The following is a 24556-nucleotide window of genomic DNA, read 5'->3' as shown; positions in this document are numbered from 1 at the left end:
CACTAAACAATATTATTATCACATTCATCAATATCATATCTTCAACTGCTACTGATTGTATTAGCAATTTTTAATTTGCACATATTTTGTATATTATAAATGTTATAAAAATGAATTTTTCTCACTAAATTAGGTAATATAATTTTTCATGCCACAGATCATTTTATCAGTTTAGTCAAATAAATAATGGCAATGAATTCTACAATGCATTAAAATATTTGATTTTCTTTAATCACAACCAGAAGTAAAATTAGGTGGACTAAAGAACTATACATATTTGAGTTTATGGGTTGATGGATAAATAGTTACTTTTAATATAAAGCAATAGAACCTAAAGGAATATCAAGTAAATGTACTGTGCCGGAATTTTATAGTTTGATTCTAACATTATTTTGTGACCTTCTGCCTGGATAGAGACAAATAGATCTGTTACTGTAACAAATGTTCAATTGAAAACATCTCATGGCTGCTGGAACAAAGTGATTGCTTGGCTGAGCTGCCCTTCCTTCCTCCTTTTATTCCTTTCTCCTTCATTAGGCATGTTTCCATTCCATCACATCACCATCGTCAGTGGACAGTCTGCTTCTTGATTATCTTGCTCTAGCCTCTGTAAATACGTGCCCTGCTGCTGTGTTAGAAGAAAATGGCAAACATGAGTTGGGTGGATATCAGAACACTCCCTGACTTTCAGTTGGAAAAGTGTAACCTTCCCATTCATCTCAAGGCATTCAGGGCATCTGGCAATCATGTAGTGACATTCTTCTCCCCAGAGAATTACTACATGTTTTTAGGAAAACACTCAGCCTCTAACTGAATGCACTTCCCTCATAAGGCTTCTAAACAGTCTTCAAGTTCTATTTCTCCTTCCATTCCATAACTCTGAGACAATGCTTCTGTGTCCATTTTGTTCTCATATTCCTCTCACCAGCCTTTTGCTTGCTCTCCACCTTCATGTTTTTTCTCTAATTAAAACCTGAATTCTCTTCATAACATCATTTCACTCTGGACCTTCTTGAATAGGGAGTCTATGGTTTTTATTAATTCAGAATGCCAGTAAAAAGAATGCCAGTAATTTCTGCTTCTATCTCAGATGAATAGGTTATCATCTTTGCTCAACAATACTTTTGTTTATTGAAATCCAAGAATGATCAAAGCGGGAGTGTCACATAGTGTCTTTGGGAGTCAGACAGATCTTAGGAGTCCTAGATTACTAACTTGATGACCCAAATTTGAATTTTTGTTTGTTTGTTTTTTTTAGATGAAGTCCTACTCTGTCACCAGGTTGGAGTGCAGTGGCGCGATCTAGGCTCACTGCAACCTCTGCCTCCTGGGTTCAAGCGATTCTCCTACCTCGCCTCCCGAATAGCTGGGACTACAGGCTCGCACCACCATGCCCAGCTAATTTTTGTATTTTTAGTAGAGACAGGGTTTCACCGTGTTGGCCAGCATGGTCTCGATCTCCTGACCTCGTGATCCGCCTGCCTCGGCCTCCCAAAGTGTCGGGATTACAGGCATGAGCCACCAGGCCTGGCCTGAAAAAATTTTTAAAGTGTAAATTCTGTTCTCCTCTAAAATGGAATTACACAATAGTGGCTTCCTTGCTTTTTTGTGAATGTTAAATAGAATGATATAAGTGAAATAATTAGCACCATGTATGGCACCTCATAAGAATGCAGTGTTACCATACTTCTCTAATAATGCTACTGTGGATCAATTTTTATTATTAAAGTGTTGAGGCTGGTGATGTAGTAGTAAGACTATGGGCTTTGAAGGCACATACATCTGAGTTTATGTTCTGCCTTCACCACTGTGTAAATGGGAGATCTTGGATAGTTTATTAACCTTGGCATCTCAGTGTGATTATCTATAAATTGAAGTTATGAATACCTACTTAGCATCTCCAGAGTGAGGGTAAAATGTCATAATAAAGGTATGTGACTGGAACAATGGCTGCCATATAGTAATTACTTGGCAAATGACAGGCATGGCCTAGAAACAGAATACTCTTCCCATTTTTGTTGTTTTGAGACAAACTCAAAGATGGCCTTGTATATTCCATAACAACTTTAGCATTGGCCTCCTAATTTGTATTTTCCTTTTGTTCTACCATTATTTGAATAACTTCAGAATTACCCTGATTTTTTAATATATATCACATTTGGACCGCGTTATCATTAAGAAATCTTCTAAGATCTTAAAATTTGAAATTACTCTTGCTGACCATCATGATTTCTCCTTATACTCCATTACTTTCCTATTCTTCAAGTTTATCATATCTAAAATATTTTTTGATATAGTCTAGGTGGTTACACACACACACAAATGTGCATGTATATATGTGTGTGTGTGTGTGTGTGTGTGATCATATTATCTGTAAAGAGAGACAATTTTATTTCCTCTTTTCCAATTTGGATGCTTTTATTTTGTTCTCATGTCTGATTGCTCTGATTAGAAATTCCAGTACTATGCTGAATAAAAGTGGCGAAAGTGGGCGTCCTTATCTTGTTCCAGCTCTTAAAGGAAAGGCTTTCAGCTTTTCCCCATTCACTATGTTACCTGTGGGTTTGTCAGATATGGCCTTTATTATGTTGAGATATGTTCCTTTTATGCCTGATTTGTTGGTTTTTGTCTTTCATTCTGTTGATGTGATGCATCATGCTTATTGGTTTATGGATGTTAAACTATCCTTGCATCTCTGGAATAAATCCCACTTGATCATGCTATATTATATTTTTGATGTACTGTTGGATTTTGTTTGCTGGTATTTTGTTCAGAATTTTTGTGTCTATGTTCATCAGGGATATTGGCCTGTAGTCTCCTTTTTTTTGTTGCATTCTTTTCTGGTTTTGATATCAGGTCCAAATCAATGTTGGCCTCTTCAAATGAGACTGGGAGAATTGCCTTCTCTTATGTTTTCTTGAAATAGTTTGAGGAGAATTGGTCTTATTTCTTCTTTTTAAGTTTAGCAGAATTTGGCAGTGAAGCCATGTGGTCCTGGAATTTTCTTTGTTGGGAGACTTTTTATTATTGACTTGATCTTTTACTCATTATTGGTCTGTTCAGGTTTTCAATTTGTTCCTGATTCAATCTTGGTAGGTTGTATGTGTTCAGGAATTCATCCATTTACTCTAGGTTTTCCAGTTTATTAATGTGTAATTTTTTGTAACAGTCTCTAATCTTTATTATTTCTATGGTATCATTTGTAATGTCTCTTTTTTGTTTCTGATTTTGTTTATTTGGGTCTTCCCTATTTTATTTTTGGTTAGACAAGCTAGCATTCAATCATGTTGTTTATCTTTTCAAAATAACCAACTTTCTGTTTCATTGATCCTTTGTGTTTTTTGGGGGGCTCTTTTTTTGTTTAGGTCTTTATTATTTCTTTTCTTCTACAAATTTGGGGTTTGGTTTGTTCTGGCTTTTTAGTTTCTTGAGGTTCATCATTAGATTATTTTAAAGCTTTCTACTTTTTTGATGCATGTATTTATTGCTATAAAATTCTTACCACTGCTTTTGCTCTATCTTACAGGTTTTGGTATTTGGTATTTTGATTTTTACTTGTTTCAGAAAAACTTTTTGTTTTCCTGCTTAATTTCTTCCGTGACTCATTCATCATTCAGGAGTAGTTGTTTAACTTCTATGTATTTGTACATTTTCCCCAAAGTCCTCATGTTAATTGATTTCTAGTTTTATTGTATTATGGTCTGAGAAGATATTTGATATAATTTTGATTTTTAAAAATGTGTTGAGACTTGTTTTGTGGCCTAACATATAATCTATCCTGGAGAATGTTTATTGTACTAATGAGAAGACTGTATTCTGTAGCTTTTGGATAAAATATACTGTAAATATAATATCTGCTAGGTCCATTTAGTCTAAAGTGCAGTTTAAATCTCATGTTTCTTTGTTAATTTCTGTCTCAATAATATTCATAATGCTGAGAGTGGGGTATTGGAGTCCCAAACAATTACTGTGTTGGAGTCTATCTTTTCCTATAGATCTAAAGATATGTGCTTTATATAGCTCCATACTCTGGTTTTTGGGGCATATATGTTTAGAATTGTTATATTCTCTTGCTGAATTGACTCCTATATCACTATATAATGACTTTCTTTTACTCTTACTACTATTTTTGACTTAAAGACTGTTTTATCCACTGTTAGATATAGCTACTCTGCTCACTCCTGGTTTTCCTTCGTATGGAATATCTCTTTTCACCCCTTTACTTTCAGTCTATATATGTCTTTACAGGTGAGCTTTATTTTCTTGTAGGCAGCCTCCACAGTTGGGTCATAATTTTTTTAAGCTTTTAGCTAGTCTATATCTTTTAAGTGGAAAGTTTAGTCCATTTACATTTAATATTATTATTAATATGTAAAGAATTATTCTTATCATTACAGTAATTGGTGTCTGATTGTTTTGTGTATCATTTATTCCTTTATTTCTCTCTTATTGTTTATCATTGTGGTTTGGTGGTTTTCTATAGTGATAACATTTGAGTTATTTATCTTCCTTATTTATGTGCTTGCTGTACTAGTGGGTTTTATACTTTCATGTTTTTTCATGATGATAGATATATTTATTTTGCTTCCAGGTGCAGGACTTTCTTAAGCATTTTTGTAGGGCCAATCTAGTGGTGATGAATTCCCTCAGCTTCTGCTTGTTTAGGAAAGATTTTATTTCTCCTTCATTTATGAAGGATAACTTTGCTTGATGTAGTAGCTTTGATTGACAGTTTTTTTTCTTTCAGCACTTTGAATATATCATCCCATTCTCTCCTAGCCTGTAAGGTTTCTGCTGAGAAATTTACTGTTAGTATGATGGTGGTTCCTTCATAAGTGACTAGATGCTTTTCTCTTGCTGTTGTTAGAGTTCTCTCTTTGTCTTTGACTTTTGACAGTTCGTACATAATGCGCCATGGAGAAGACCTTTTTGAAATGTATGTGTTTAGGAACTTCTGAGCTTCCTATATCTGGAAGTTTAAATCTCTTGTTACACTTGGGAAATTTAAGCTATTATTTTGTTAAATAGGTTTTCTATTTTTTTTGTTTTCTCTTCATCTTCTGGGATACTGAAAATTCAGATATTTGGTGCTTTAAGATGTCCCCTGTATCACATAGGCTTTGTTTATTCTTTTTTATTATCTTTTTAAATGTTTGTATCACTAGAGTACTACAAAAGGTCTGTCTTCAACTTCTGAATTTTTTTCTTCTGCTTGGTCTAATTTATTGTTGATGCTTTTGTCTTTTTGTATTTCATTCAATAAATTACTCAGTTTTATAATTTCTGTGTTTTTTTTTTTTTGCTTTTATTTTACTTTAAGTTCCTGGATACATGTGCAGAACGTGCAGGTTTGTTACACAGGTATACATGTGCCATGGTGGTTTGCTGCACCTATCAACCTGTCACCTAGGTTTTAAGCCCTGCATGCATTAGCTATTTGTCCTGATGCTCTCACTCTCCTCACCCCCACCCTGCCTGACAGACCCTGGGGTGTGTTGTTTCCCTCCCTGTGTCCATGTGTTCTCATTGTTCAGCTCCCACTTATGAGTGAGAACATGTAAGGACCTGTTTGGTTTTCTGTTCCTGTGTTAGTTTGCTGTGAACAATGATTCATCCATGATCTTATTCCTTTTATGGCTGCATAGTATTCCATGATGTATATGTATCACATTTTTTTAATCCTATCTATTATTGATGGGCATTTGGGTTGATTCTATGTCTTTGCTATTGTGAACAGTGCTGCAGTAAACATATGCGTGCATGTGTCTTTATAATAGAATGATTTATATATTTTTTTGGTATATACCCAGTAATGGGATTGCTGGGTCAAATGGTATTTCTGGTTCTAGATCCTTGAGGAATCTCCACACTGTCTTCCACAATGGTTGAACTAATTTACACTCCCACCAACTGTGTGGAGCTTTCTCCACAGCCTTGCCAGCATCTGTTGTTTCCTGACTTTAATAATCGCCATTCTGACAGGAGTGAGATGATGTCTCATTGTGGTTTTGATTTACATTTCTCTAATGATCAGTGATGTTGAGCTTTTTAAAATATGTTTTTTGGCCACATAAGTGTCTTCTTTTGAGAAGTACCTGTTGATGTCCTTTGCCCAGTTTTTAATGTTTTCTTTTCTTGTAAATTTGTTTAAGTATCTTGTAAATTTTGGATATTAGACCTTTGCCGGATGGGTAGATTGCAAAAATTTTCTCCCATTTTATAGGTTGCCTGTTTGCTCTGATGATAGTTTCTTTTGCTGTGCAGAAACTCTTTAGTTTATTTAGATCCCATTTGTCAATTTTAGCTTTTGTTGCAATTGCTTTTGGTGATTTAGTCATGAAGTCTTTGCCCATGCCTATGTCCTGAATGGTATTGCCTAGGTTTTCTTCTAGGGTTTTTATGGTTTTGGGTTTTACATTTAAGTCTTAATCCATCTTGAGTTAATTTTTGTATAAGGTGTAAGGAAGGGGTCCAGTTTCAGTTTTCTGCATATGGCTAGCCAGTTTTCCATCATGATTTATTAAATAGGGAGTCTTTTTCCCATTGCTTGTTTTTGTCAGGTTGTTGAAGATCAGATGGCTGTAGATGTGTGTTGTTATTTCTGAGGTCTCTATTCTGTTACCTCTGTCTATATATCTGTTTTTGTACCAGTACAATGCTGTCTTGGATACTGTAGCCTTGTAGTATAGTGTGAAGTCAGGTAGTATGATGCCTCCAGCTTTGTTGTTTTGCTTAGGATTTTCTTGGCTATACAGGCTCTTTTTTGGTTCCATATGAATTTTAGAGTAGTTTTTTTCCAATTTTGTGGAGAATGTCAATGGTAGTTTGATGAGAACAGCATTGAATCTATAAATTACTTTGGGCAGTATGGCCATTTTTATGATATTGATTCTTCCTACCCATGAGGATGGAATGTTTTACCATTTATTTGTATCCTCTCTTATTCCTTGAACAGTGGTTTGTACTTCTTCTTGAAGGGGTTCTTCATGTTCCTTGTTAGCTGTATTTCTAGGTATTTTATTCTCTTTGTAGCAATTGTGAATGGGAGTTTGTTCATGATTTGGCTCTCTGCTTGTCTGTTATTGGTGTATAGGAATGTTTGTGATTTTTGCACATTGATTTTGTATCCTGAGACTTTGCTGAAGTTGCTTATTAGCTTAAGGAGCTTTTGGGCTGAGAGAGTGGGGTTTTCTAAATATAGGATCATGTCATCTACAAATAGAGACAATTTGACTTCCTCTCTTCCTATTCGAATACACTTTATTTCTTTCTCTTGACTGATTGCCCCGGCTAGAACTTCCAATACTATGTTGAAGAGGAGTGAGTTTCTTAATGTTGAGTTCTAATTTGGTTGCGCTATATTCTGAGAGACTGTTTGTTATTATTTCAGTTCTTTCGCACTTGCTGAGGAGTGTTTTACTTCCAATTATGTGGTCGATTTTAGAGTAAGTGAAAAGAATGTATATTCTGAATGTAAATGTACACTGAAAAGTGTACACTGAAAGTGAATGTACACTGAAAAGAATGTATATTCTGTTGTTTTTGGGTGGAGGGTTCTGTAAATATGTATTAGGTCCACTTGATTCAGAGCTGAGTTCAAGTCCTGAATATCCTTGTTAATTTTCTGTCTTGATGATCCATCTAATATTGACAGTGGGGTGTTAAAATCTTGTACTATTATTATGTGGGAGTCCAAGTGTCTTTGTAGTTCTCTAAGAACTTGTTTTATGAATCTGGGTTCTACTGTATTGGGTACATATGTATTCAGGATAGTTAGCTGTTGTTGAAGTGATCCTTCTACCATTATGTTATGCCCTTCTTTGTCTTATTTTATCTTTGTTGGTTTAAAGTCTGTTTTGTCAGGGACTAAAACTGCAACCCCTGCTTTTTTCTGCTTTCCATTTGCTTGGTAAATTTTCCTCCATTCGCTTATTGTGAGCCTGTGTGTCTTTGCACATGAGATGGGTCTTTTGAATACAGCGTACTGATGGGTCTTGGCTCTTTATTTAATTTGCCTGTCTGTGCCTTTTAATTGGGGCATTTAGCTCACTTACATTTAAGGTTAATATTGTTATATGTGAATTTGATCCTGTAATCCTGATGCTATCTGGTTATTTTGCACACTAGTTGATGTAGTTTCTTCATAGTGTCATTGGTCTTTATATGTTGGTGTGCTTTTTCAGTGTCTGATACTGGTTCTTCCTTTCCATGTTTAGTGTTTCCTTCAGGAGCTATTGCAAGGCAGGCCTGGTGGTGGCAAATTCCCTCAGCATTTGCTTGTCTGAAAAGGATTTTATTTCTCCTTCGCTTATGAAGCTTAGTTTGGACAGATATGAAATTCTGGGTTGAAAATTCTTTTCTTTAAGAATGTTGAATATTGGTCCCCACTCTTTTCTGGGTTGTATGGTTTCTGCTGAGAGATATGCTGTTAAATCTGATGGGCTTCGCTTTGTAGGTGACCTGGCCTTTCCTTCTGGCTGCGCTTAACATTTTTTCCTTCATTTAAACCTTGGAGAACCTGAAGATTATGTGTCCAGGGGTTGATCTTCCCATGGAGTATCTTAGTGAGGTTCTCTGTATTTCCTTAATTTGAATGTTGGCCTGTCTTGCTAGGTTGGGGAAGTTCTCCTGGATAACAACCTGAGGTGTGTTTTCCAACTTGGTTTCATTCTACCTATCTCTTTCAGGTACTCTAGTTGGTTGTAGGTTCACTGTTTTTTACATAGTCCCATAGTTCTTGGGGTTTTTTTTCATTCCTTTACATTTTTTTTTCTACTCTTGTCTGCTTGCCTTATTTTAGCAAGATAGTCTTCAATCTCTGATACTCTTTCTTCTGCTTGATTGAAATCAGGCTATTAATACTTGTGTATGCTTCACAAAGCTCTCGTGCTGTGTTTTTCAGCTCCAATAGGTCATTTTTGTTACTCTCTAAACTGGATATTCTGGTTAGCAGCTCCTGTAACTTTTTATAATGGTTCTTACCTTCTTTGCATTGGGTTAGAACATGCTTCTTTACCTCAGCGAAGTTTGTTATTACCCACCTTCTGAAACCTCCTTCTGTCAATTCATCCATCTCATCCTCTCTCCACTTCTATGACCCTGTGGAGAGGAGTTGTGATCATTTGGCCTTTTGGGTTTCAGCCTTTTTTTGTTCTTTCTCATCATCCTGAGTTTGTCTAGTTTCGATCTTTGAGGCTGCTGACCCTTGGATGAAGTTTTTGTGGGGACTTTTTTTGTTGATGCTGTTGTTGTTGATTTCTGTTTTTTGTTTTTTCTTTCAATGGTCAGGTCTCTCTTCTGTAGGGCTGCTGCAGTTTTCTGAGAGTTCACTTCAGGTCCTATTCATCTGATTTGCTCCTGTGCCTGGAAATGTCACTCATGGAGGCTGGAGAACAGCAAAGATGGGTGCTTCCTTTGGGATCTCTGACCTTGAGGGGCACCGACCTGATGCCAGTAGGAATGCTTCTGTATAAAGTGGCTGATGACCTCTGTTGTGGGGGTCTCACCCAGTTGGGTGGCACAGGAAGCATAACGCACTTAATGAAGCACTTTGGCTGTCCCTTGGTGGAGGGGGTGTGCTGTGCTGCTGCAGAGAAACCACTCGTCTATGATGCCCAGATTCCTCAGAGCTAGCAGGAGGAAAGACTAAGTCTGCTGGTCCACTTGCACTATGGGCACCCCTCCCCCTAGGGTCTCCGGCCCAGGAAGATCAGAGTTCTGTCCCCAGACCCTGGCTGGAGTTGTTAAAACTCCTTCAGGGAGGCCCTGCCCAGTGAGGAGAAATGGGTCGGGTCCGGCCTGAAGAGGCAATCTAGCCATGGTCTGCCACAGCCGGTGTGCTGGGCTGTGGGGAATACCTCTTGGGACCAAGCTATCCAGCCTCCCTGGCTCCAGCAGGAGAAAAGTGTGGCCTGAAGCTATAGTGATAGCTGCTGGGCTTCCCACCTGTAGCTTAGTGTGTTAAATAGCTAGCAGCCACAGTGTTGGCTGCCGCCCCTTCCCCCAATGAGCTCAGAAGGCTTAGATAGCAAGCAGCAGCTGCAGTGGTGATGGCTGCCCCTCCCCGCCAGGGAACTCAGCAGGATAAGGCAGATTTCAGCTGAGTGGCTGTTGAGAATCTATGTGGCTACGTGGTTGGGACCCAAGGCTCTGGTGGTATGAGCTTATGAGTGGGATCTTCCGATCTGTGGGTTGCACAGTTCCTTGGAAAAAGCCCAGTTTCCCATGCTGGGTAGCATGCTCACTCACCACCTCCCTTGGCTGGGGGTGGGGGCTCCCCTGCCGCCTGTGGCTCTCAGGTAGGCCACAATACCACACTGCTCTTCCTTCCTGTCTGTGGGTCACACCAGCCACCTAGTCAGTCCTGATAAGGGAACCTGAATACCTCGGTTGCCAGTGCAGGATTTGCACACTGTTTTGGTTCTTTGCAACGGGAGCCTCCAATCATTGCTGCTTCTAGTTGGCCATCTTGGCCCTGCATATAAAAAAAGCTCTTTTTTTTTTTAATGACAGCTACCTCTTTGGTAAATTTATCATTCATATCCTGCATTTTTAAAATTATTTATTTATACAGTTTTTCTGTGTTCCTGTTTCTCACTGATATGCTTAGGCTTTTTGTCCCCACCCAAATTTCATCTTGAATTTTAATCCCCCTAATTCCCACGTGTGTCAAGGGAGAGACCAGGTGGAGGTGATTGAATCATGAGGGCGGTATCACCATGCTGTTCTTATGATAACGAGTGAGTTCTCACGAGATCTGATGGTTTTATAAGGGGCTCTTCCCCCTTCGCTCAGCACTTCTCCTTCCTGCTTCCTTGTGAAAAAGGTGCCATGCTTCCCCTTCACCTTCTGCCACAATTGTAAGATTCCTGAGGCCTCCCCAGCCATGCTGAACTGTGAGTCGATTAAATCTTTTTCCTTTGTAAATTAGCTGGTTTCGGGAAGTTCTTTACAGCAGTGTGAAAGCAGACTAATACATTCACTGAGGATCTTCAATATCATATTTTGAATTCTTTTCCCGAAATTTGATAAATTTATTTTCATTTGACTCTGTTGCTGGAGAATTACTTTATTCCTTTGGAAGTGTCATATTTCCTTGCTTTTTAATGTTTCTTATATCCTTACATTGATATATGCTCATATGGTGTACCAGTCACTTCTTTAGTTTTTTTGAATTTGCTTCTGTAAGGGAGGATTTTTCTTGAAGTTGTATCTATGATGTTGGTTGGGTGGGGTATTTTGGCTTTGCTTCTGGGTGTGTACAGTAGTGTGGTCTCTGTATGATTTTTTCAGCTGTAAACAGCATCAGTGGTGTCTGTGATTTCCTCAGTGAGTTGGGGTGCAGTTGTTATTGGTGGCTGTGATGAAGTTTCACTGTGGATGGAAATATCAAGTGGGCCAGTCCTTAGGTCCTAGTAGTGCAGTAGTGGGCCAAGCATGCCTGTCTTGGGCCCCATGGTGGCATACACTTGCACCAGTCTTGGCAGGTTTAGGTAGGCCAATTTTGCACCTCTAGGCAGTTTGCTCACATGCCAGTAGTGGCAGAGATGGGCTGGGCAGATGGGTGGATCCTTAGACCCCTGGTAAGTGGGCATGAAATGACTGATGATGGTAGCCAGTCCCTAGGCCTGTAGGTGGTGCATGCAGGCAGGTGCCAGCTGTGGTGGTAAGGGCTAGTTGGGTGGTCCTCAACTGAGGTACCTGGGAGAATTCTCATATGGCAACAGTTACGGATGGGGATTTGTTATCCCCAGGCCTTCAGATAGCAAGCTTGGCACTGGAAGTGGCAGAGATGGGTCTGGTGGACCTGTCCTTAGGCCCTCTGGTGGTGTGTGCAGGTGCTGGCTGTGGTACTCACAGATGGGGTTTTAGAACCCCAGCAGAATGCTTGGGTGGGAGTAGCAGTAGCTGCACCGCAGCCCTGCTACTGGAGAAGGCACAGCTGTTGCCACTGTGCCTTTTCCAGTGCACAGCCACAGGCAGGCAGCTTGGGAGCATGTGCTTCGACTCTAGGTGGTGGCAGGTGGGATAACCTGTCCATAAGGTGCCAGTAAATGCACAGCGGTTCTGCTGCCAGAGGCAGTGGGGTCACCACCAGGGGCTTGTGCTTTAACCCTGGTGGTGGCAGCAGCTGTAGGTGAGGGTTCCTGAGGCATGTAAAAATGCATGGTGGCTTCTCCACTGGTGGGGGCTGTGGGATTGCTGCCAATAGCTCTCACTTTGGCCCTGGCAGCAGCAGCCAGCCATGGCAGTGGCTGTGGACAAGGAATGTCAAAATGTCTCCTGTGGAGACACAGGAGCTGTTGTTTCCCAGGGCAGGATGTAGTCTGGTAGGGGCTGGGCTCTCAAAATGGCACTGTAGCTGCTTAGCCCTCAGGATGTTTGGCACCAACGTGAGCTCCTTCTTTGGACCAATGGCATTGCACTGCCACTAGGCAGCTCCTATGTTCGTTTCAGGGCCTGCAAGTGTTGAGGTCTCTTGTGCTAGCATAGCAGGAATCTGAGGTGGGAATGTGGACTGAGGTCTTTCCCTTATCCTTTCTCCACACTGGAGAGTCCTTCTAGGCTCCTAGCCAATCTTACTTGAGCTCGCTGCCTCACTTCCCCTTTCTTCCTTGGTTTAGGTGTTTCCTGTTCTTTCTCTGTTTGATTAGTGTGTTCTCTTTCAGATGATCTATTTGAAGCATGATTACTTACTTGCTATTTTTGCTTTGTGGAGGAGGCGAGTACCAAATGCCTCTAAGCAGCCATTTTGATGCCCCTCCTGTATTTGGCATTTTAGTGTCTGTAGGATCTGTGGCGGTATGTCCTTTTTCAGTCCTGATATTGGTAAGTTATTCTTTCTCTCTTTCTCTGTTTCTCTTTACAGCTTTCTCCCTTCATTCATCTGCCATGCTGATAGTTTATCAATTTTATTAATCTTTTTTGAAGAATCAGTTTTAGTTTTTATGAGTTTTTCTAGATTTTTTTATTAAGAAATTATTTCTGTTCTTTTTATTATTTCATCTCTTTACATATTTCAGTTTAAATTGTTCTTTATTTTTTAGTTTCTTAATATTGAAGCTTACATCATTGATTTATTTCCTCTTTTTCATAAAAGCATCCCAAATAAACACGTCATCTTATTCCCTACTAAGCCAAACTGTTCTTACAGCTCTATAAGTCATCTTACCAAGTTTCTCTATCATTTAGATTATAAATTTCAATCATCTTTGACTCACCTAAATACTTACATTTGATCTTGCAAATTGTGTTGTATTTTTGTCCAAAAATATTCTAAAACTGACTTCCTATCCTTTAAAACCTCTGCAAATACTCCAAGTCTTCACCTTTGAACTCCTTTAATACTCTCATATTTTTCATAAAATTAATTGCACCTTATTTTTTCACATCGCAAAGCCTCCATAACGTTAGTTTTACCCACCTTCCTAGATTCACCTCCATTTGTTTTTTTCCTGCTCTGTTTTTCTTGGCCTGTGGTGCAACTGAGGTATTTACCATCTCGCATATCCTTTGCTTTCAAGCAATGTGCCAGAGATACTTCCCGCATTGATCCCCTGCACTTATACAATTGTATCCATTTATGTGTCAATCCCATTTACTCTACTTTTTTGATTTCCTAATTTTATGGAATGACTCATTTCTTGAAATTGCTTAACAGTTTATTGCATTTCACTTACCTGATACTACTTGAATTATACCTATAATGGGGAATTATACCTATGAGGGGAAAAATCTAATTTATCTATTTTTGTACTACTTATCACATTAACTACATGAAAAAAATCGTAAATATACTTTGAATTCAATTACCATTGCTGTAGAAAATGGATTATGTTTTTAGACTTTAGGATTACATTCTGTCCCTTAGTCTTCCACATAGTCCTCCATAGATTTCTAATTATTTAAAAGTTACTAAAACCAGAAGCAGTTTCCTAGCTACTCTTTTCTAGAGGGATGCTGGTTCAGTTGTCTGAGTGAATAGAAATAATTAATCTTAAATAAATGAATTTTACTGACTGTAACCAGTATTTTTTTTTTTTTCTCACCCCTGTTTTCCTCTTCCTTCCCACCGGCATGTACTACCTCACCCAGACTCATAAAAGAGGAAACTGGCCATACTTTTCCAATGCTGACTCAAGTTCAACCCATCATGTCTTAGTGGTGGGGCAAGTCCAGAGATGTTTTGAAGGATATGTGTCAGCACTTTGTCTGGATAATTTGAAGCATATTGGCATATTTTTTATCTTGCCATGGTATTTGGATCAGAGCAGCACATTCAACCTTTGGAGTTTACTAAAGATTATTTAAAACTGCCACATATTTACTTTCTAAAATACAGTATATTGCCTTACAATCCTATGCCAGGTCAATGATATAGACAATGAATCATTAGTACACATTCCAGAAGAGTTCACATCTTCCTTGGAGGTTGCTTGTCTAACCTAGCCTAATTGTGTTTGATGTATTTGATGTGCATTTCATGACAGGACAACAGAATGAGTAGGAATGTTTGCTCAGAAAGGTTCTCCTTTTTTGCCCTCCCTTCCCTCTTCCCCCTTGCACTATTTCAGAAGTGAGCATGCGCGCTCTCTCTCTCTCTATATATGTGTGTGTGTGTGTGTGTGTGTGTGCGTGCGTGTATATGAAAGAATCTTAAATAAATGAATTTTACTGATTATAACCAGTACATATACATTATATATAACCAGTATATATATATATGTGTGTACCAATACATATATATATGTGTGTGTTCGTGTGTATGTACTGGTTATATATATATTATATACACATATAATATATATGTGTAGTGGTTATATATATTATTATATATATACAATAATATATATATAAAATATATATATTATATTATATATAATAATATATATAACCAGTACACATATATATGAGAAAGAGAAGAGAGACAATACTCTCATGAGTACTGCTTTCTCTCTTCATAGACATAAAATATATATAATATGAGAGTGCTTCTCATAATATATTAAGATAAACACTCTCATATTATGAGAAGAAAGGCAGTCTTGCAACATCTCTCATTGTAAAATTTAACTTCTGGAAGCAGATTGCAGGGGAAGGCTTATGAATAATGAGGAGAGAGAAAAAGGAAAATTTTGAGGAAAAAAAGGAGTAATTTTCCTGGGATTGAAAGACAATTCAAATGCAACAAATCAATAAAACAGATAAATCTGTAAGAAAAGGAACTGCCGGCAAGAATATATATTATATATGTTGTAGTTTTGTTAGTTAAAAATGCTCACAGGGAAACTAACAGCAGAAAACTAGAGGTTTTTGAATTCCCCACGAACTCGAAGAAGCATCTGTTCCATGCATTGCAAGGCTGAATGTTAATAATGGTAGTATGCTACAGAGATTTTTTTACTTTGTGTTTTGTGGTCTCCAGCCTGAGTTTATTTAGGTATATCACTACTTCCCCAACCTCACCCCCAACCTTGACTTAAAATATGGATACAGTGCTGAAATGGTCACTGGCACATGTAATAACATTGCAATATTATTTGATAAAATATCTTACAAAGTCCCTGAGAATAATCATTTGAACTCACTATTCTCTTGCTCTCTTCACTGACTTCCCCGCAAAATAAAGGCCCTGTGCTTCCAACACGTATGAAATTGGGAGAATAATAAAATGCGATCATTTGTTTTATTATTTACTATTATAAAGAGACCCTTTATAAAAGACCCTTTATAATTCAGTGTGCTGCTAGGAAAAAAAAAATAAGTTCCTCTATTTTATTTCCATAGGTTGTGTGACCAAAATGCTGGAAGCTAATGATGCAGGTAATACAGTATGGATGATGATTTACCAATGATTTTGTCCATTTGCTCTCTGGGAGCAATTGTTTGCTTGGCCTGAGGAAAGCGGCATAGATGCTACCCCAGAGCCTTCTCAGTTCATTCCTTTTAGCCTTTTGTGAGAGTAAATAGCCCTCTTCAGGATTTCATATGAAGATAGCCCTCCTGCAGGCTTGCTGTCACCCTCATGTCAACCGAGAATTGCTACAGACAGGTATGCTGCAGGCCATTCCTTTTCAGTGAGATAACTAGAATATGGGTCCACCACATTTAGAAAAAATGCCAGGGCCGGGCGTGGTGGCTCACACCTGTAATCTCAGCACTTTGGGAGGCCAAGGTGGGCAGATCACCTGAGGTGGGGAGTTCAAGAACAGCCTGGCTAACATGGTGAAACCCTGTCTCTACTAAAAATACAAAAATTAGCTGGGTGTGGTGGCACATGCCTGTAATCCCAGCTACTCGGGAGGCTGAGGCAGGAGAATCGCTTGAGCCAGGGAGGCAGAGGTTGTGGTGAGCCGAGATCACGCCACTGCACTCCAGCCTGGGTGACAGAGCGAGACTCCATTTCAAAAAAAGAAAAAATGCCAGGCCCTAAGTATGACTGGCTGTCACCATGCAGGGAATGATGTTGTGCCGGAATATCTTTTGGTCTTCAGAAGGGTTCCTGAAAGGAATATCTTTAAGCATTCCATATCCGTGCCTTGGTTTTCAAATTAAAACTCTTGACAAGCAACTGTTGACCTGTTGCTTGTCTCAGCATATTTTTAGCTTGGCTTTAGTGAACTGACTTACCTTCTGGTTAACCTATACCCAGTTCTGAATCTTGTTCTAACACTGGATCTCTGTACCTAGAAGGTGTGAATGATATTATAGGGTATTCCTTGGCCTCTATATGAGAACACTGGCTGATATTAGAGGTGAGAATAAGGCCTGGCTAAGATTTTCACTGGATAGAAGGTAACCCATCCACCAGTTCTTTAGCTGTGCCCTCTTCCCAATTAGTTCAACTGCCCATCATGATGCCAATATTTCTATTTTCAAAATGCACATTCATTTTAATGTCAATACCTTGGGGTAATGAGGGCCAAATAAAAGTCTATTATCAGGTGCTTCAGTCTGTGAGGGCTAATATAAAAAAATACCTTAGACTCACTGGCTTTAAAACAACAAACATTTACTTCTCACAGTTTTGGAGGCTGGAAAGTCCAAGATAAAAGTGCCAGCAAATTTGCTGTCTGCTGAGGATCCAGGTTCTGGTTTAGAGATGGTGGCTTCTTACTGTGTCCTGATATGGTGGAAAATGACAAGAAACCTCTCCGGGGGCCCTTTTATGATCTGGTTCATTAGGTCTCTGTAGTCACCTCCCAAAGGCTCTACCTCCTAATACTACCATATTGGTGATTAATTTTCAACATATAAATTTTGAGGGGACACAACAGACCACAGCATCAAGTAACAGGTTATTAATGTTAAAGCATTATTTGATAGTCAGCTGAGAGAAATATTGAAACATACGTCACTGATAACAGCATAAACAGGTTAGTTTGCGGAAGTTTGGAAGTGAGTAGAGGAAGCAGGTCTTCAATTATGTTGCTTTATTTTGTTCCCTTTATTAGACAGGCAGTCCCTTCCTCCCTTTCATTTCACCACTGGCCAATTGCTCCCACAATCTCCATTTGTAAATGTTACTACATTAAGAGCCAAAGTAAAGTAATTACGAAATTAATAATACATTACTGATTTTATTCTGAGGTCAAATTTATTTGAACATACTCTAGTATCTTTTTTTATTATACGTTAAGTATAATAAACGTGCAGGCTTGTTACCTATGTATACATGTGCCATGTTGGTGTGCTCCACCCATTAACTTGCCTTTTAACATTAGATATATCTCCTAATGCTATCCCTCCCCGCTCCTCCCACCCCACAACAGGCCCTGGTGTGTGATGTTCCCCTTCCTGTGTCCATGTGTTCTCATTGTTCAATTCCCACCTATGAGTGAGAACATGCGGTGTTTGGTTTTTTGTCCTTGTGATAGTTTGCTGAGAATGACGGTTTCCAGCTTCATCCACGTCCCTACAAAGGACACAAACTCATCCTTTTTTATGGCTGTGTAGAATTCCATGGTGTATATGTGCCACATTTTCTTAATCCAGTCTATGATTGTTGGACATTTGGGTTGATTCCAAGTCTTTGCTATTGTGAATAGTGCCACAGTAAACATACGTGTGCATGTGTCTTTATAGCAGCATGATTTATAATCCTTTGGGTATATATCCAGTAATGGGATGGCTGGGTCAAATGGTATTTCTAGTTCTAGATCCCTGAGGAATTCCCACACTGACTTCCACAATGGTTGAACTAGTTTACAGTCCCACCAACAGTGTAAAAGTGTTCCTATTTCTCCACATCCTCTCCAGCACCTGTTGTTTCCTGACATTTTAATGACCTCCATTCTAACTGGTGTAAGATGGTATGTCATTGTGGTTTTGATTTGCATTTCTCTGATGGCCAGTGATGATGAGCATTTTTTCATGTGTCTTTTGGCTGCATAAATGTCTTCTTTTCAGAAGTGTCTGTTCATATCCTTCACCCACTTTTTGATGGGGTTTTTTCTTGTAAATTTGTTTGAGTTCATTGTAGATTCTGGATATTAGCCCTTTGTCAGATGAATAGATTGCAAAAATTTTCTCCCATTTTGTAGGTTGCCTGTTCACTCTGATGGTAGTTTCTGTTGCTGTGCAGAAGCTCTTTAGTTTAATTAGATCCCATTTGTCAATTTTGGCTTTTGTTGCCATTGCATTTGGTGTTTTAGACATGAAGTCCTTGCCCATGCCTATGTCCTGAATGGTATTGCCTAGGTTTTCTTCTAGGGTTTTTATGGTTTTAGGTCTAACATTTAAGTCTTTAATCCATTTTGAATTAACTTTTGTATAAGGTGTAAGGAAGGGATCCAGTTTCAGCTTTCTACATATGGCCAGCCAGTTTTCCCAGCACCATTTATTAAATAGGGAATCCTTTCCCCATTTCTTGTTTTTGTCAGGTTTGTCAAAGATCAGATAGTTGTAGATATGCGGCATTATTTCTGAGGGCTCTGTTCTGTTCCATTGGTCTATATCTCTGTTTTGGTACCAGTACCATGCTATTTGGTTACTGCAGCCTTGTAGTATAGTTTGAAGTGAGGTAGTGTGATGCCTCCAGCTTTGTTCTTTTGGCTTAGGATTGTCTTGGCAATGCAGGCTCTTTTTTGGTTCCCCATGAACTTTAAAGTAGTTTTTTCCAATTCTATGAAGAAAGTCATCAGTAGCTTGATGGGGATGGCATTGAATCTATAAATTACCTTGGGCAGTATGGCCATTTTCACGACATTGATTCTTCCGACCCATGAGCATGGAATGTTTTTCCATTTGTTTGTATCCTCTTTTATTTCATTGAGCAGTGGTTTGTAGTTCTTCTTGAAGAGGTCCTTCACGTCCCTTGTAATTTGGATTCCTAGGTATTTTATTCTCTTTGAAGCAATTGTGAATGGGAGTTCACTCATGATTTGGCTCTCTGTTTGTCTGTTATTGGTATATAAGAATGCTTGTGATTTTTGCACATTGATTTTGTATCCTGAGACTTTGCTGAAGTTGCCTATCAGCTTAAGGAGATTTTGGGCTGAGACAGTGGGGTTTTCTAGATATACAATCATGTCATCTGCAAACAGGGACAATTTGACTTCCTCTTTTCCTAATTGAATACCCTTTATTTCCTTCTCCTGCCTGATTGCCCTGGCCAGAACTTCCAACACTATGTTGAATAGGAGTGGTGAGAGTGGGCATCCCTGTCTTGTGCCAGTTTTCAAAGGGAATGCTTCCAGTTTTTGCCCATTCAGTATGATATTGGCTGTGGGTTTGTCATAGATAGCTCTTATGATTTTGAGATATGTCCCATCAATACTTAATTTATTGAGAGTTTTTAGCATGAAAGTTGTTGAATTTTATCAAAGGCCTTTTCTGCATCTATTGAGATAATCAGGTGGTTTTTGTCATTGGTTCTGTTTATATGCTGGATTACGTTTATTGATTTGTGTATGTTGAACCAGCCTTGCATCCCAGGGATGAAGCCCATTTAATCATGGTGGATAAGCTTTTTGATGTGCTGCTGGATTCAGTTTGCCAGTATTTTATTGAGGATTTTCGCTTCAATGTTCATCAGGGATATTGGTCTAAAATTCTCTTTCTTTGTCGTGTCTCTGCCAGGCTTTAGTATCAGGATGATGCTGGCCTCATAAAATGAGTTAGGGAGGATTCCCTCTTTTTCTGTTGATTGGAATAATTTCAGAAGGAATGGTACCAGCTCCTCCTTGTACCTCTGGTAGAATTTGGCTATGAATCCATCTGGTCCTGGACTTTTTTTGGTTGGTAAGCTATTAATTATTGCCTCAATTTCAGAGTCTGTTATTGGTCTATTCAGAATTTCAACTTCTTCCTCATTTAGTCTTGGGAGGGTGTATGTGTTGAGGAATTTATCCATTTCTTCTAGATTTTCTAGTTTATTTGAGTAGAGGTGTTTATAGTATTCTCTGATGGTAGTTTGTATTTCTGTGGGATCGGTGGTAATATCCCCTTTATCATTTTTTATTGCATCTATTTGATTCTTATCTCTTTTCTTCTTTATTAGTCTTGCTAGCAGTCTACCAATTTTGTTGATCTTTTCAAAAAAACAGCCCCTGGATTCATTGACTTTTTTGAAGAGTGTTTTTGTCTCTATTTCCTTCAGTTCTTCTCTGATCTTAGTTATTTCTTGCCTTCTGCTAGCTTTGAAAGTGTTTGCTCTAGTTCTTTTAATTGTGATGTTAGGGTGTCAATTTTAGATCTTTCCTGCTTTCTCTTGTGGGCATTTAGTGCTATAAATTTCCCTCTACATACTGCTTTGAATGTGTCCCAGAGATTGTGGTTTGTTGTGTCTTTGTTCACATTGGTTTCAAAGAACATCTTTATTTCTGCCTTCATTTCCTTATGTACCCAGTAGTCATTCAGGAGCAGGTTGTTCAGTTTCCATGTAGTTGAGTGGTTTTGAGTGAGTTCCTTAATCCTGAGTTCTAGTTTGATTGCACTGTGGTCTGAGAGACAGTTTGTTTTAATTTCTGTTCTTTTACATTTGCTGAGGAGTGCTTTACTTCCAACTATGTGGTCAGTTTTGGAATAGGTGTGGTGTGCTGCTGAAAAGAATATATTCTGTTGATTTGGGGTGGAGGTTCTGTAGATGTCTATCAGGTCCGCTTGGTGCAGAGCTGAGTTCAGTTCCTGGATATCCTTGTTAAGTTTTTGTCTCGTTGATCTGTCTAATGTTGACAGTGGGGTGTTAAAGTCTCCCATTATTATTGTGTGGGAGTCTAAGTCTCTTTGTAGGTCTCTAAGGACTTGCTTTATGAATCTGGGTGCTCCTGTATTGGGTGCATATATATTTAGGATAGTTAGCTCTTCTTGTTGAATTGATACATTTACCATTATGTAATGGCCTTTTTTGTCTCTTTTGATCTTTGTTGGTTTAAAGTCTGTTTTATCAGAGACTAGGATTGCAACCCCTGCTTTTTTTTTGTTTTCCATTTGCTTGGTAGATCTTCCTCCATCCTTTTATTTTGAGCCTATGTGTGTCTCTGCATGTGAGATGGGTTTCCTGAATACAGCACACTGATGGGTCTTGACTCTTTATCCAATTTGCCACAAATTAAAAGACACAGGTCTTTTAATTGGAGCATTTAGCCCATTTACATTTAAGGTTAATATTGTTATGTGTGAATTTGATAATGCCATTATGATATTAGCTGGTTATTTTGCTCATTAGTTGATGCAGTTTCTTCCTAGCCTCGATGGTCTTTACAATTTGGCATGTTTTCATGTTTTTGCAGTGGCTGGTACTGGTTGTTCCTTTCCATGTTTAGTGCTTCCTTCAGGAGCTCTTTTTGGGCAGGCCTGGTGGTGACAAAATCTCTCAGCATTTGCTTTTCTGTAAAGGATTTTATTTCTCCTTCACTTATGAAGCTTAGTTTGGCTGGATATGAAATTCTGGGTTGAAAATTCTTTCCTTTAAGAATGTTGAATATTGGCCCCCACTCTCTTCTGGCTTCTAGAGCTTTTGCCGAGAGATCTGCTGTTAGTCTGATGGGCTTCCCTTTGTGGGTAACCCGACCTTTCTCTCTGGCTGCCCTTAACATTTTTTCTTCATTTCAACTTTGGTGAATCTGACAATTATGTGTCTTGGTGTTGCTCTTCTCGAGGAGTATCTTTGTGGCATTCTCTGTATTTCCTGAATTTGAATGTTGGCCTGCCTTGCTAGATTGGGGAAATTCTCCTGTATAATATCCTTCAGAGTGTTTTCCAACTTGGTTCCATTCTCCCCATCACTTTCAGGTACACCAATCAGACATAGATTTGGTATTTTCATGTAGTCCCATATTTCTTAGAGGCTTTTTCGTTTCTTTTTATTCTTTTTTCTCTAAACTTCTCTTCATGCTTCATTTCATTCATTTCATCTTCCATCACTGATACCCTTTCTTCCAGTTGATCGAATCGGCTACTGAGGCTTGTGCATTTGTCACGTAGTTCTCGTGCCGTGGTTTTTAGCTCTATCAGGCCCTTTAAGGACTTCTCTGCATTGGTTATTCTAGTTAGCCATTTGTCTAATTTTTTTTTCAAGGTTTTTAACTTCTTTGCCATGGATTCGAACTTCTTCCTTTAGCTCGGAGTAGTTTGATCGTCTGAAGCCTTCTTCTCTCAACTCGTCAAAGTCATTCTCTGTCCAGCTTTGTTCCATTGCTGGTGAGGAGCTGCGTTCCTTTGGAAGAGGAGAGGCACTCTGATTTTTAGAGTTTCCAGTTTTTCTGCTCTGTTTTTTCCACATCTTTGTGGTTTTATCTACCTTTGGCCTTTGATGATGGTGACGTACAGATGGGGTTTTGGTGTGGATGTCCTTTCTGTTTGTTAGTTTTCCTCCTAGCAGTCAGGATCCTCAGCTGCAGGTCTGTTGGAGTTTGCTAGAGGTCCACTCCAGACCCTGTTTGCCTGGGTATCAGCAGTGGAGGCTGCAGAACAGCATATATTGGTGAACAGCAAATGTTGCTGCCTGATCATTCCTCTGGAAGTTTTGTCTCAGAGGAGTACCCGGCTGTGCGAGCTGTCAGTCCGCCCCTACTGGGGGATGCCTCCCAGTTAGGCTACTTGGGGGTCAGGGACCCACTTGAGGAGGCGGTCTGTCTGTTCTCAGCTCTCCAGCTGCATGCTGGGAGAACCACTACTCTCTTCAAAGCTGTCAGACAGGGATATTTAAGTTTGCAGAGGTTTCTGCTGCCTTTTGTTTGGCTATGCCCTGCCCCCAGAGGTGGAGTCTACAGAGGCAGGCAGGCCTCCTTGAGCTGCAGTGGGCTTCACCCAGTTCAAGCTTCCTGTCCACTTTGTTTCCCTACTCGAGCCTGAGCAATGGTGGGCGCCCCTCCCCCAGCCTTGCTGCCACCTTGTAGTTTGATCTCAGACTGCTGTGCTAGCAATGAGCGAGGCTTCGTGGGCATAGGACCCTCTGAGCCAGGTGCGGGATATAATCTCCTGGTGTGCCATTTGCTAAGATCGTTGGAAAAGCACAGTATTAGGGTGGAAGTGACCTGATTTTCCAGGTGCCGTCTGTCACCCCTTTCTTTGATTAGGAAAGGGAATTCCTTGACCCCTTGCGCTTCCTGGGTGAGGTGATGCCTCACCCTGCTTCGGCTCATGCTCAGTGCACTGCACCCACTGTCCTGCACCCACTGTCCGACACTCCTCAGTGAGATGAACCCAGTACCTCAGTTGGAAATGCAGAAATCACTCATCTTCTGTGTCACTCACGCTGGGAGCTGTAGACTGGAGCTGTTCCTTTTTGGCCATCTTGGCTCCATCCCTCTAGTATCTTAATAAAGTGTGTCCATGAACTCCAGTGAAAATAGACATTTCCATGCAACATTTGATTTTACAATTCTTTGTTTGCACATTGAGATTGCCTTCCTGTTTTCCCATTTAATCTATTTTTTGTTTGTCATCCCTTGCCTTTTGTTGAATTCTTATGCACTCTGTTTTGTGGGTATTGTCAGTTCCTCTGGCTTAGATTGTGTAAGTTTACTAATAATGACAATCTCTAGTTTGGAATAAGGCTAGAAATGCTGTTAGACATGAAATGAAAGGCACTGTGGAAATTATGTCATCTCTCTCCTTGGAAAGCTTTCAACATATAGGACAGATGTGGGCTGGTTGACACTGTGTCATATTTATCAGAATAGATTCATGTTTTTGTGAGTGCTGAGCCTGCATTTGTTTTCATGATTTTATATTTGGTGGTTTAGTGTATATTTTATTGATATTTTTACATGCAATCATTTTCATAATTATACTTCTCAGGGCATATTAAATTCAACAAACTTTTATTGCTTTCTTACTTCTTGTCAGGCACTGTGGTAGGTACTATGGTTTCATGGGAACAACAAAGGTCTACTTTTTGCCTCCATCAAGTGTATGGTCTAGAAATAATTCATAATAACATTCATGTGGTATTTCATAGTTAACCAAAAGCATTTATTTTTATCTTTTCATTGATCCTTATTGCACTCTGAGAGTAACAAGAGTGGTTATTAACATTCCCATTTTACAGAGGAGGAGAATGGCTTAGAGAGGTAAAGTCAGCTTCTCAAGGTCATGGCTAGTAAGAAACAGA

The sequence above is a fragment of the Nomascus leucogenys genome, chromosome 19, assembly GCF_006542625.1.
Source record: "Nomascus leucogenys isolate Asia chromosome 19, Asia_NLE_v1, whole genome shotgun sequence".
NCBI classification, from domain to species: Eukaryota; Metazoa; Chordata; class Mammalia; order Primates; family Hylobatidae; genus Nomascus; species Nomascus leucogenys.
The sequence above is the reverse complement of the archived record's forward strand: the minus strand, read 5'-3'. Positions refer to the sequence as shown.